Source organism: Dreissena polymorpha, chromosome 1 (genome assembly GCF_020536995.1).
Source record: "Dreissena polymorpha isolate Duluth1 chromosome 1, UMN_Dpol_1.0, whole genome shotgun sequence".
NCBI lineage: Eukaryota > Metazoa > Mollusca > Bivalvia > Myida > Dreissenidae > Dreissena > Dreissena polymorpha.
The window spans coordinates 154,264,221-154,277,326 of record NC_068355.1 but is presented as its reverse complement, the minus strand read 5'-3'; positions in this window follow the sequence as shown (position 1 = coordinate 154,277,326).

The window sequence follows — 13,106 nt, the reverse complement described above, 5'->3', positions numbered from 1 at the left end:
ATTATTATTTTTATTTTACAAGCGTCTCTGCTGAAATAGATAACATAAGTTATTGTTACACAATATAAATGTAAATCGGTATGTAGCGGAGTACATCATCTGTTGGTCGTTGGCCTTCAATACGTCTGGTGTCGTCCATGTAGTGTTGAAGTCGTCACGTGGCGAATACGATGTTTATTTAATGTCATTGCCGCCGTCTTGAAGATAAGCCGATTGTAGGTTCGTCCGTGAAAATTGGAATGCGTTTGTTGATTCAGCTCTGCTTTCCGCTGTTTAACTTGCGTCGTCGATCGTCGTTTCCGTTGTATTCATCGTTGTTGTTGTTTTCGTTGTCGTTTGTTGATGGTCCCAGCGTCTTCATTTCTCTCGGGACATTAAGATCTTCTATTGGCCATAATGCTCACGAGGTATTAACTATAGCAGTGTTCTCCTTGATGTCTTAGGCCTCGGAAGTATCATTCCAAATGCGTTATCTACGCACGTCAAACAGTTAAACGGCTGCATCTTCCCTATAGTGTTTAACGTCACAGGTATTGTGTCCAGTGTTGCGTCACTTGTTGTCCTTCGAAAACGTCTGGCGTTGGGTCTTCTTTTAGCAATAGAACCAGGTATTCACTTTGAGAGTAAACACCGTGATGTTCCATCCTAATCATGTTGTTTGTTTCTTTTATTCGTTGTGGAAGGCGTTGTCTCGCGAAGTCGCTCTTCTTCGGCGTTGTCTTCAAATCTCGATCTTTCATCTGCGTTGTGGTGATACAAGTATCAGTTGTTCAAAATCATGGCAAACATTTATAAATATCCCCTTAAGTTCCTCTTAAATACCGTCATGACAACTTAATAGAACGCCTTAGTAAATACAACCTTTATTACACCAATTACTATCGAAACACTCCTTTAAACATTACATAACAGTTCGATATTTTACGTACGTGCTATCAGTAAATTTGTGACAGGTATGCGCTACTTTATTTACCTAGGGTATTGCACTTTAAACAGACATATCGCGTTCGTATCTTAAAATCACTAATCTCCTGTGTATCATTATGTACTTAATGACCCTTTCTATCGACATATGTACCTGGGCGCTCTTAAATACGCGCGTCTCTCTAAACAATTGTGAAATTTTTGATGAAAAAGGGCAGACTTTTTTCAATATGCATTCATTACACCAGAACATTTATCGGTATACTTCAAATTTCAAGTCTTGTTCTCCTAATGAACTAATCCTATAAATCTAATACAATAAGTATTCTTCCACCATGAGTAAATGGTAGGCTTCCATCATTTCGCAAATGATAGGCTCTCATAAACCTCTATGTACCTTATAGAGTTTATTTAATAACAGAAATTTAATGCGCATATATCAGTATATTTTAACTGCACAGTTTTCGTGACAGAACACATTAAATTCTTACTTAAAATTACTCAAGACCTTCAATATTACCGATACCCTACATACATTTGCAATAAACAAAATTTCGTATATACATATTTACATAATATTTTTTTTAAGTGTCTGCCCTATTCATATTCGCACTCAACATTATTTCTCTTATAAATGTGTTTACCCTCCTAATTTCTTTATTCTATGAATGCATGAAACCATAGTCAAGTATACTGATTTTGTGTACGTCTCTTAATTCCCATTTATGTGCAGGTTTCTATTTCATATCTTATATAAAATGACGTCAAAATCGGATACTCTCTAATGTTTATTCCTACCTTATAAGTTCCTTTAATATAATATCAAAATATTAAACTGCCTTCAAAATTCCTTAATTATAAAAATGTATATGCCTCATATATCTGTATTCCTATAATGTCAAATTAATGAAACATTCTTCAAATATTCTAATTTCCTCATACGTTCAAATTTCATGAAAACTTGCAAAAATATCAAAAATTTAAAAAATACCATCAATTACAAATGTATTTATTTTATGCAAAAATGTGTCCGCACATAATTATATATTCCAATAATACAAAAAATATAGAAAACTCTTTAAATACCCTCAATTATTTGTGCGCATCTAATTTCAGTATTTCTAGAACTCATATAATTATGTCAATTTCAAATACTTTCTTATTCATTTATTTTATTCTCAATTTACCGATATTTTAGAAAAAATACTGATCAATGAAAAACTGTATTGATTTTGATATTTGCATAATTTTTCCGTACATGATTTATCATTTCTTTAACACCTATCTACGTAAAATTCTTTAAAACAATTCTTAAAAATTTCGTTGTCATAACGCCTTTTACTTTGTATTTCTTACTTGATAACATTTTAAATAAACCCCTGTTTGCCATAATTTATGAAAAAACTGACCGTTTTCCAAGTCGCGTTGTTTTTTTGATCCGTTGGCCTGTGATTCCGTATAGTGTTGTTTGTACTCCGTTTCCCAATGTTTTTCAATGTTCGTCCTGAAGTCACGGCAACCATAAAATGTACTGTGTCGCGTAATTACACATTGTTCGTGGAGAACACACAGTAACAAACAAAGTTCATTTCTGTTTTCATCGAGATTTATTTCTGTTTAATAATTTCTAACACAACGCTTCTAATGTTCATGAAGTACAATTTTACAGCGCGGCGGCCGACATGGCCACCACGTCAAATAGACGTGACAAATCTCTAACCGCAGACCTTTTTTATTAACTAAAACACTGCATTTTATCCCCAGGATTATTTACATAAAATCTACTTGTAATTTCCATTGGTCATCAAGGTCTGGGCTTATTACGGATTGGTTGACTTATTAGAACGTTCTAGAAGGAACAATCTATTCATGTATTTACTTGCTTGCCAAATGCACTAAAATCTAATCAATTTATATTGGTTTAGAGTAATCCCGTTACGTTCGTCAGTACTATAACTTTTGTACCCCAGACAATAGGTGACCTTTTCATCTGTGCTGTTTGTTGACCATGTGTGTTACTTACAATCTCGTATCTATATGCTGACTCTGGACTCATTGTGTTCTTATTTGGATTTAATCTTAAATCAGGTCTGACTTTCCATTTTATTGATTCCAATTATACCCCACCTGAGTGTAAACATATTTGCGTTCTTACTTTAAATAAATCTTAAATCAGGTCTTAGTTTTGCAAATACCTCCCAAGGTGTATTATTAAATTCTCAAACTTCATCTTAACATTGCCTATACATATTATTGAGATATCCCCTTATTAATTTCCGTCATAAGAATAAACTCATTAGAATAAACGATATGTTATAAGCTGTTACATGACAATATTAAGTCATTTACATCATTTTAACTAACATTGATTCGTCAACATCGTTATATTTGTATAAAGAATTAAAACCTACATTTCAACGGTCGCCGTATTCATATTTAATTGAAAACAAAAGACATAAACGGATTATTGCCAAAATGCGTTTCTCATCCCATAAATTGTTAATCAAAACAGGCAGACACCATAATATTGACAGGAACGAAAGAATACGCCCCTTTTGTGACTGTAACGATATCGAAGATGAGTACCATTTTATACTAATATGTCCGCAATGCCAAGAAGCAAGGATCAAATATATTCCAGAATTCTATTACAAGCGACCTAGTATGTACAAATTTATTAGTCTCCTAAATAGTAGTAAGAAAACGACACTTAGAAAGTTAGCCATCTTTTGTATAACTTGTTTCAAAAAAGAGATGGAAACTCAATTGGCAGTGTATGATAACTTGGGCAGAGAAATCGGAACTGAGTCCCTCAGCCCTTAGCTGAATTTTCAAATGTCTGTGTTTAAGGGACCCAATCCCACCTAACATACCCTGACCATAATACATGTTTATTATCATGAAAAATCATTATTTTAATATTTATGGACAAGTAAACACAACTTTTAAGTTTATTTTTTCTATATCAAATGAATAAAAGTATCAAACTAATTCATAATTAATAAACAAATACATTGAACATAAGAATAAAAATGCATTCTTATGAGAATTAATGCTTGAAACTGCAATAATTTGCACGGTTTTCACATAGTAAAATTTGAGTTTACGCAGTTACAGCATAGTTATTGTTACTACTTAAAACAAAGCCGTTTCTCATGTACTTGCGCAATTCCATAATTTGCCAGTCTTACTAATTCGCAGCTCGATGTCTCAAATGTACTTTTACGTATTAGTCAGTTTAAATCTCTACCTGGGGCTTGAATTGTTGACGTTCACTCACAATATAGTATAGACCGCAGACGGTGCTTATCTGATGTAGTTGTCTATTCATGGTCAAAACGTTATATTATAGCCTATTGCATCGACATGGATGTGTTTTCAAAAACAAGGATGTGTTTCTGTTACCAATTTGCATGAGTCAAGTTAGACCTAATGTCCTAACATACGATGCGAAACGTTTTCGACAGAAACCCAGTACCCGAAAAATACTCCTCGACAGCGTATAAAAGTGAGACTGCACGATTTTGTCAAATATTTATGAATTTATATAAAATGTGAAAAACACTTATTATACATATATTTCAATATAAATTAAAATAAAAGTTAAGAAGAACATTTGTAGAAAAATGCGAATTAAGCCAGATATTGAAATCTGAAATCGAAAATGTCTGTACAGTCGAATTCGCCAGCATGTTTATGACGCATGTACGATGTGAATCTAAATTTAGTTTTAGTGCAGATTCGTTCATACGACACAAAGACACAATTGTGTTTTACGGATAATTTTAATTTCCTGTAAAGATATCTAGTACTGGACACACGAACACTAACTCCGATCCTAATAAAAAGACGAATGCTTCGGTTATTGTAGGAAAATATGTACGAAATATCTTCGTCACACTCGGCTCGGGCGCTAATTTGTCTTTGCAGCATTTTATGAAATTCGTCTTCAATCTATAATTTTTCTTGACTATTTTGTGTTATTGTAACATATTTTTATCAATATATTACAATTTACCACATATAAAAATCGTGCAGTCTCACTTTAAAACATCAATGCATTCGCTCGCTTTCCAGGGACTCGATATAGTTCAAAATATATGTACTGTACTCTACAGCGAGAAGCAGCGATGAACTGTATATGCACTGATTTAAGCCACAGGTGTTGGGCGCGTGGCATATTCACTGGAGAATCTGGCTAGCCATTGAGTGTTTATTATCATTATTACGGTCAATCAAAGTAGCTGTAAACGGCTGAGCCTTATCTAATCGCAAAGATGGTGCAGCCAGACTAGGAATTTTCAGTTCTGTGCGTTACGGAGTATATCATAGTATAGAAATTATACCGGAAGTTCGCCGGTAAAAAAGAACGAAGGCCCATGTGGCCAAGCTGTAGGAGGCTACTGATAGTTGGTACATTTTAGATGTAGTTAATTGCAGTTATAAGTTTACTTTTCCGTCGGAAAACGGTAACGTACAAAAATAGCTTAAAGTAGCAATGGATCAAAAGGATCCTTGAAAAGAAATTGATAAAAAATATCATAGTATAGAAATTGATACCGGCAGTTCGTCGGTAAGTAGACTAAAAGCCCACGTGGCATTTAACATGTTGTTAATACGCTTACAGTCGTATTTAATAAGAATGGAAAGCCTCGATATATTTGAGATTATTATTTATTTATTTTTCCTACTTTCGAAATTAAAGGAGCGTATAATGACATTGATACATTTATGGAAAATTTGGTTTTAGCTATTAAAAGAATAACAGGCAGTGTTAGGTTGTTATTAGCTTCTATTCGGCACTTAGCAGCCGATCATATATTTACTAAAACTCGCTAAAACTAAAAAGAGGTGTAATAGCATTTCTAACGTCAAATCGACTTAAAATAGTTATATGCTTTTGGATGATGGTATACATCACAATGTAGAATATGAAAAAGCATTATATGCAAGTGACTCGACAAGTTTGGATGTTAATTGGCCGAAGAAAAATGTCTTTTGATTCCTTTTCAAAGAAGAATCTCATACTCGGACATGTGATCGATATGCATAAAATCAGTTGTTCATAACTGAAACCAGAATGGCTAGGGCAGATCATTTCCTTTCAGAGTGTAATTGGAAATAACGTTAAGTTGCTAAGAATACATATATACAATTGCATAAATACCAGATCAAGTAGGGAAGCTCCCTAACGGAGAAGGCTATTTCCGAACTTACGTTCTGGAAAGAAAACAGAATGCAGTTAAACATCAGTGGAAACGATTTTAAACACAATCAGGTGTGTTTGTTTAATATATTTGCTGATGCAAGTAGCACAAGTTATGGTTTTATAGAACGTTGTATCTTTTATATAGATAGGCAAAATGATAGTCAGGTTAACGATTATTATAAAAAAAGTGTTTTATTCCATTGACGAAGACAGTAAAGGTATGTAATCACGGTCTTTAAGACACGAATATGACAACAGTTGGAATGCAAATGAGCTAAAGGAAAAGAGCAACCTTTTCCCGGAAGTGAACAGATTAATAACGAAAAGAGATAAGGTATTCCGGGAACTGAATAGTATATTACACACTACAAAACACGGCGGTACATTGCCAGTGTTTATATAAACAAAACAGGTAATGCAGATTGTGATTTAACATTAAGTAAAGACAGTAAGCCACCGGAAGTTGGTTTTCAAGAGAAACCGTATAAGTATTCCGTCGTTCAGCATGACGTAAATAAGATTTCTTATGATCAAGAAAATGCGTTTCATACGGCTAGAAAAGGTATGTTATGGCTCCCGGAAGTGAGCAGAAAGAGTTTGCTATGGTCCCCGGAAGTGGACATAGAGCTCTATATTACTAAATGGTAGCCGAAAAAATTATATTAATGAAATAGCTTTAGATTTAAATATGTATAACATTATATCCGGAATAGATAACACTACGATTGGCGGATAAAATCATGCTATGGTGTAGCATTAGATACGCATATGTAAATCATTCAGTTGATAGATTCGCATCGCATGTAAACAATAAATGCAGAACTTTTAATTCGCGATAGTGGGTTCAATGAACAGGGGCAGTGGGTGCCTTAGTTCAATATGGGGAATATGGCAATGTAAAATGGTTAGTTCCGAACCTAGGTTGGTATCGAACTGCATATATTAGATGATATCGGAGATCAAAATCCATCCTTGTTGTCCAAAAATGGGGCAGTTTGCCTTATTGGCTAATGTTGATATGTCAAACGGACATTTTAGAGATATTGTAAAATATTGCAAACAGTTCGGTAGCGACTGTATGATTCCAAGTTGTTTTTGTAAAAATCAATTATCATTTAATAAAATAGCGTTAAGATGCATATCACAATTCAGTTATTGACGTATAGCACATATGTTTGACAGGAAATGTTTTGGGAGGTACTCTGAAGGAGCGATTAGAGGGCGCGGGCTTGCATGGGCTTCGCAGAGATGAGATGGCGGACAGAATGGCTAAATACTCAGAACAATCAAGAGCAGACAATACGGTGAAAAAAATCTTCATTTGAACATTTCAAATACTGCGAAGAAAATATCAGTAGCAATGTTCATTGCTCAATTCATGGATCGAGGAAAATCTAATAACGTTTTTACATCTGTGTTTTACAGTATTAAATGGATTCATTCTATTAATAGTGCACATGATCCAACGGAAGATTTAGCAAACAATTATAAGAAGCTTCAAAGCGTGTGTGTTTTCAAACCAGCTCAAAAGAAAGATGTATTATGTACATGTGCATTCATTAGAGATGATACAAACATTGTGCTTGATATATATGGAGATTCCACTGTTTTCATTGATTGATCATTTTTGGGTATGCAGGTACATGTATCACGCATATTAACAAATTAAGTGAGTTTTGTTGTAATGACCTACAATTGATCTGATCACTTGGCTATTAATGTACGCCATAACAATACTGGCATGTGTATGAATGGTTCGGATATTATTATTGCAAAATGTACATGCACAGCTTCCCCATATGGCGTTTTATTAAAAAAATATGTAATTAGCAAATTGGTCAAATGAATCAAATGAGTTTTTGTTCAAACCAGTTATTGGTTATATATATGTTTTTATTTAGACCAGCTTGTTGGTCAGGTCAACAATGTTTTTTGTTATCCAAAGATAAGAAAATAAGTTGCACACGGGTACCAGGGTGCATTGTTTAAAAAATAAAAATTGGTGTACCTCTATCAAACTTTGGGCTACATTCTTTAAGGGCAAGCGGGGCCACTGCGACGGCTAACGCAGAGGACGTGTCTGAGAGATGTTTGAAGCGACATGGTCGATGGAAGTCTGATAGGGCTAAAGATGGGTACATTGATGATTCTCTAGAAAAAAAGGCTTTTTATCACTAGACAATTGAAATTATAATTGATTTGCGGTTCGACTTTTGAGAGGGTATACTAATTAACAACCTTACTATGCTTTGTTTTTGTTCTATCGCAAGTCTTGCCCAATGCAAAACGAGTTGTGTTTTCAGCTTAGTTGTTTGAAGACTAACGGGGTATAGCACAGAACATATGTCTAAACATAACGCACCGCACAAAACAGGTGCGGTTCGTTCATGAGTATGGTTGTCACGTAAGTGATGGTCACTCAGGCGGACATAGGCGCGAATGTGCACGGGGTTTTCATTGTTTGGTCATGTCTACGCTAGACTTCAATCAGTAAACTTTTACTTTTTTAAATTCGAAGCGCATAAATAAATTGGCTAAAATGACCAGTTATGTTAGAGATTCTTTTGCCAATGTGTGCCTTTAAGATTAATATAAAAAAAATCTTCAAGACTAAACAAACATTATGCAAATCGCCTAATTTTTTTTTACATTTTAGCTAATTCATCTTCATGAGATTTCAAATGTATTTATGAATATTCAGGAATGAATGGGTTAATGAATTAATAACCTAAGGCGTCACCAGGGCTGAATGAGTTAAGAAAGATTATATCTCTCAAAATACATGATCAAACAGTTACTTACATATCTGAATAGTAGGTTGATGGTTATGGACTCATCACATCTCACTAAACACACAACCACTCACTCACAAAATGATGCAGATGTTTGGATTATCTGGAAAATTTGTGGTCAGCAGCATTAAATCACTTTCTCTGGTAAACCTTCTCAGAGGGTCAATCTCAGCAGTTTTAGCTATTATCGTTGAAGTGTATTTTAGAATATATATAGTCTCTTATAAGTCAGTTATGAGTGGCATTTATGTACTGTGTTTTAAAGTTATTTTGTATATGTTTTTCTATGTACATGATGATGAGACTTTAATAAACTATCTTTTCTTATCTTATCTGTTATCTCGTAAACAGCTACAGACCAATATTGTATTGCTGATAAGGGATGAAGTCTATGTGACTCAATAATCGGGCATATACCGTGGACTGTGTCATAAAACAATATTTTTAATCACTTTGACCAAAAAATATGTCATCAATCAGATTGTTTTTGGTCAAAATGATGAAAAATGTTGTTTTATGACATATTGATAGTTTTTCAGTGAATTGGCCACGCGCCCAATACAGATTAAAGCAAATAACTTTTCGACTACTCGTCCGATTTTCATGAAACAAACACCAAAATAAAGTGCACATCATAAAATTGAAGTGCTATGTTTTTGTCGAAATCGCACGCAACCTTGTTTGCCGAGAGTGCTCGCATTTAGGCGATTAATAGTTTCTTAGAATGTGCGATCAGATATTTTTCATTTGAATATGATCCATCTTTTAAGTGAAACCAGGCTCGCAACATTAGACATGTATTCAAGGCAATGAAATTCTTTTAGAGTTGGAAGTTTTATAATGCGACATTGAGGAATTTGGAATTAGTGTAACCTTACCTATATGACCGTGTTTTACAAAACATAAATGAAAATATCGAACACATACATGAAATTGTACAACACACATTATCTGTAGATCTATAGGATTTTATCATATACATATATACAAATATATTGCTTTACATAACATGTATATACAAGTGTACCACATGAACATGGAAATATAGAAAAAAAATATACACAAATATACAACAAACATATATGCAAACATTAGATTTGGCAACGCTTGACACGCAATTGAGGAGACGTGGTGAAATCGTTGTATGGAGTGGTCCTCGATCGGTAAAAAACCTTCAATTTAGTCGCGTTCTGGGAAATTTGGGCTTAATCCATGTACGTTAAGTGTCGTCCGGACTGCACAAGCTTATCTTGTCGGCACCTTACAGATATGCATGAAGCCCAGTTTTCCCAGAACGAGGCTCATTGGATTGCGTTTCCTCATAGAATGACGCAGCAGCCACAGCAGTTTGACTTTTGCAGTGAAATCGGCTTATGATGATGATGATGATGATGATGATGATGATGATGATGATGATGATGATGATGATGATGATGATGATGATGATGATGATGATGATTAAACAGTCTGCCTACGTCATATACCTGCTCGTAACACGGCGTTTTGTGTCTTTGCTTCCATCTGCCGCTACTGCTGGATGATTGTCTCCTCTATTTCGTTGATAAACAGCGTCCTTCTTTCCTCGTCGGAATCCATGTACAGACCCGACCTGTTTGACCGTCGGCTCATCTTGTCACCTGTAATGACCATGACTTCACATGAGAGCATACCATAATGAAGGAAAGCTCGCTCGATAAACAGAGGTCAAGCATAGTCACATAGAATCAATTTACAAACGAAATGCCAACTGTATATACTATATTACAATAATGTAATTGTCGAAAATAACTATCAATGAAAGCTACTTTACTGAGGTGGAATCACATAACAGGTTCCGCCTATGAGCACATACTAAAAAAACACAGCCAGTTTAAAGTCAGGCCCCAAATTCCTGTACCGGTCACTTTTCACACATTTTATGGAACAGTAAATATTGTGAAACTAGTACAAAAATTGAATAAACCATATATTTTCAGTTAGGTTTCTGTGAAACATATTGACACTATAATAATAAAAAAGACCATATAATTAACAGGCTAATTACCTACCTAATGGATTAAACAAATTCCATCGTAGCGTGTTTCCATCTCAATTTTGCACCGAAAACGGTAACATTATGTTTTCTAAGCACGCTTTATTTGTCGTATGTTTCCACTTTTAATCTGCTCTAATGGCGACCTTCCGCCACATGGTCTAATTAGTTTTTTAGGGGACATGTGAGTGTTTATTGTAGGTTAATAGCGGACAAAAACACCGAAGTGCTGTTTAGGTCAGAAGAAAACTCGTCTGCTACAGGTGTTGCACATTAATGGAAACGTAATTCTTGGCTTTTGCGTGCAAACGAACATCATACTTTGGTTGAAAGGGGGCAGTCAACAGTTTTTATTTAAAATCCCCAGGCCGATAACCACTGGTCTGCAAAACACCCTCAAAACAAGGCCTCCAGTTATAACCTGAAAAATAGATTCAGACAATATTCAGTGCAGCTCATCAACGACTTGAACATAAAGCACAAAACAATGCAGAAAATACTCTTTAAATTGATATCCGGGGTAAAAAAGACCTTATCGGGGGTCTCGAAACTTGACCGTAAAAAACCCATTTTTAGTTAAATTCGGCAATCACATATATCTTTCCGGGTAACATTACGCACACAGTCGACAACATGCTTTGCATTATCACAGCAAATGCTTTCAAACTGAGCCAAATATAATGGGTTATTACCAAAAAACTTGTTTGCACTGCTAACTTATTAAAACCCACTGTTGAAATCTGTCAGATGTCGGCTGCTTCAAGCAGGAAGTACATGTGTGTACTTCTCACTGAGCATGTGCAGAATGTTGAATAAAATCAAGGTCACTTAGTTTCGAATTACTGAAAACAAGTGAAATTACTAGAATATTGACAAATTATACTTACATTTCAGCTTCTGGAGTGAAAAAACTATTTTTTTAGGCCATACACCTTAAATTAAGGGGCAAATGCGAAAATAAGGCTAAAAACTATAGACTGCCTCTAAAATGTAGGCGCCCGTCGATGTTAATTAACTCGGTGTTTTGTTGAATGTTCGCTGTTGTGAAACGCTGAAAAAAACGCCGAAGTTCTAAAACGGTTAGCTTTGTTCAATTATGGTATCTTAATGCGAAGCTGCGTAAGATGTTGCTGTACATGTTCAAGCTTAATTTGATGTGTTAATGTTTAGTGTCCGATTTATATCTTTCCTAAGTATGACATTTTATTGTAACGTTTATAAATGTGCACTATTGCGTAAGAAATTAAACTTGCAAACTTGCGATCCAGACGTATCGTATGTATTGGAAACATTTAACCTGTTTAACATGATTGCCTGAGACATTCATGTTTAGACTGATATCACCAATCTCCATGCAGAGTTGCCGTTCGTTGCTCTCACATACAACTCAGCGTTGGGCTCAGCGGCCATATTGGACAAGAATCTTGTCAAAAATCATGTCAAAACCGAACAAACGCATTCAAAGTATATTTGATTGGATTTTTTGAATCAGAGGCGTTAAATAATGAAATAGGTATTTTAAATTTACGATACATCGTGCAAAAACTTGGTAGTTTTAATGCAACTCTTTGAACTTTTGTATTTCCCATTTACGCAGATGGAATAATTTCGCACTCTTAACAAATGTAAACAAATGAACATTGAGTGACGTTAGGCATTGCTTCGATGGCAAACGTGTATTTACAGAGAGGAAACGGTCAGTTCTGTTGTATTTATCAAACAAATAAGGGGACCTTATTTTGCTATTTGTATAAGGGAAAAGAATTATGATTAGTACTTAGTTGTAGAGGGGTCTTGAACATTATTCATACGGACCAGTTGGTTTGTGTTTAAAATTAAAATATTTCCGCATGTAGACTTTATTATTATTACTGTATTACCCATGTATATTTTCCACGCATAAAACTTAACGACGACATCCATACACACCTGCTTTTTATCTCCGACAAAATAAATGTGAACCAATTGGACAAAAAGCAAAATGTGTTCTCAGGCTAGTGATTTAATTTTAAATGTATGACAGAAAAGACTGCCTGTGGAGAACGGCATATTTTAGATGATCAAATATCCTCCTTATTATAATATGATCAGGCTCCGGTCGTTGTCGGTTCAGGTGCTACATGTACTTCACTTGAAAGTACCCCGGGTA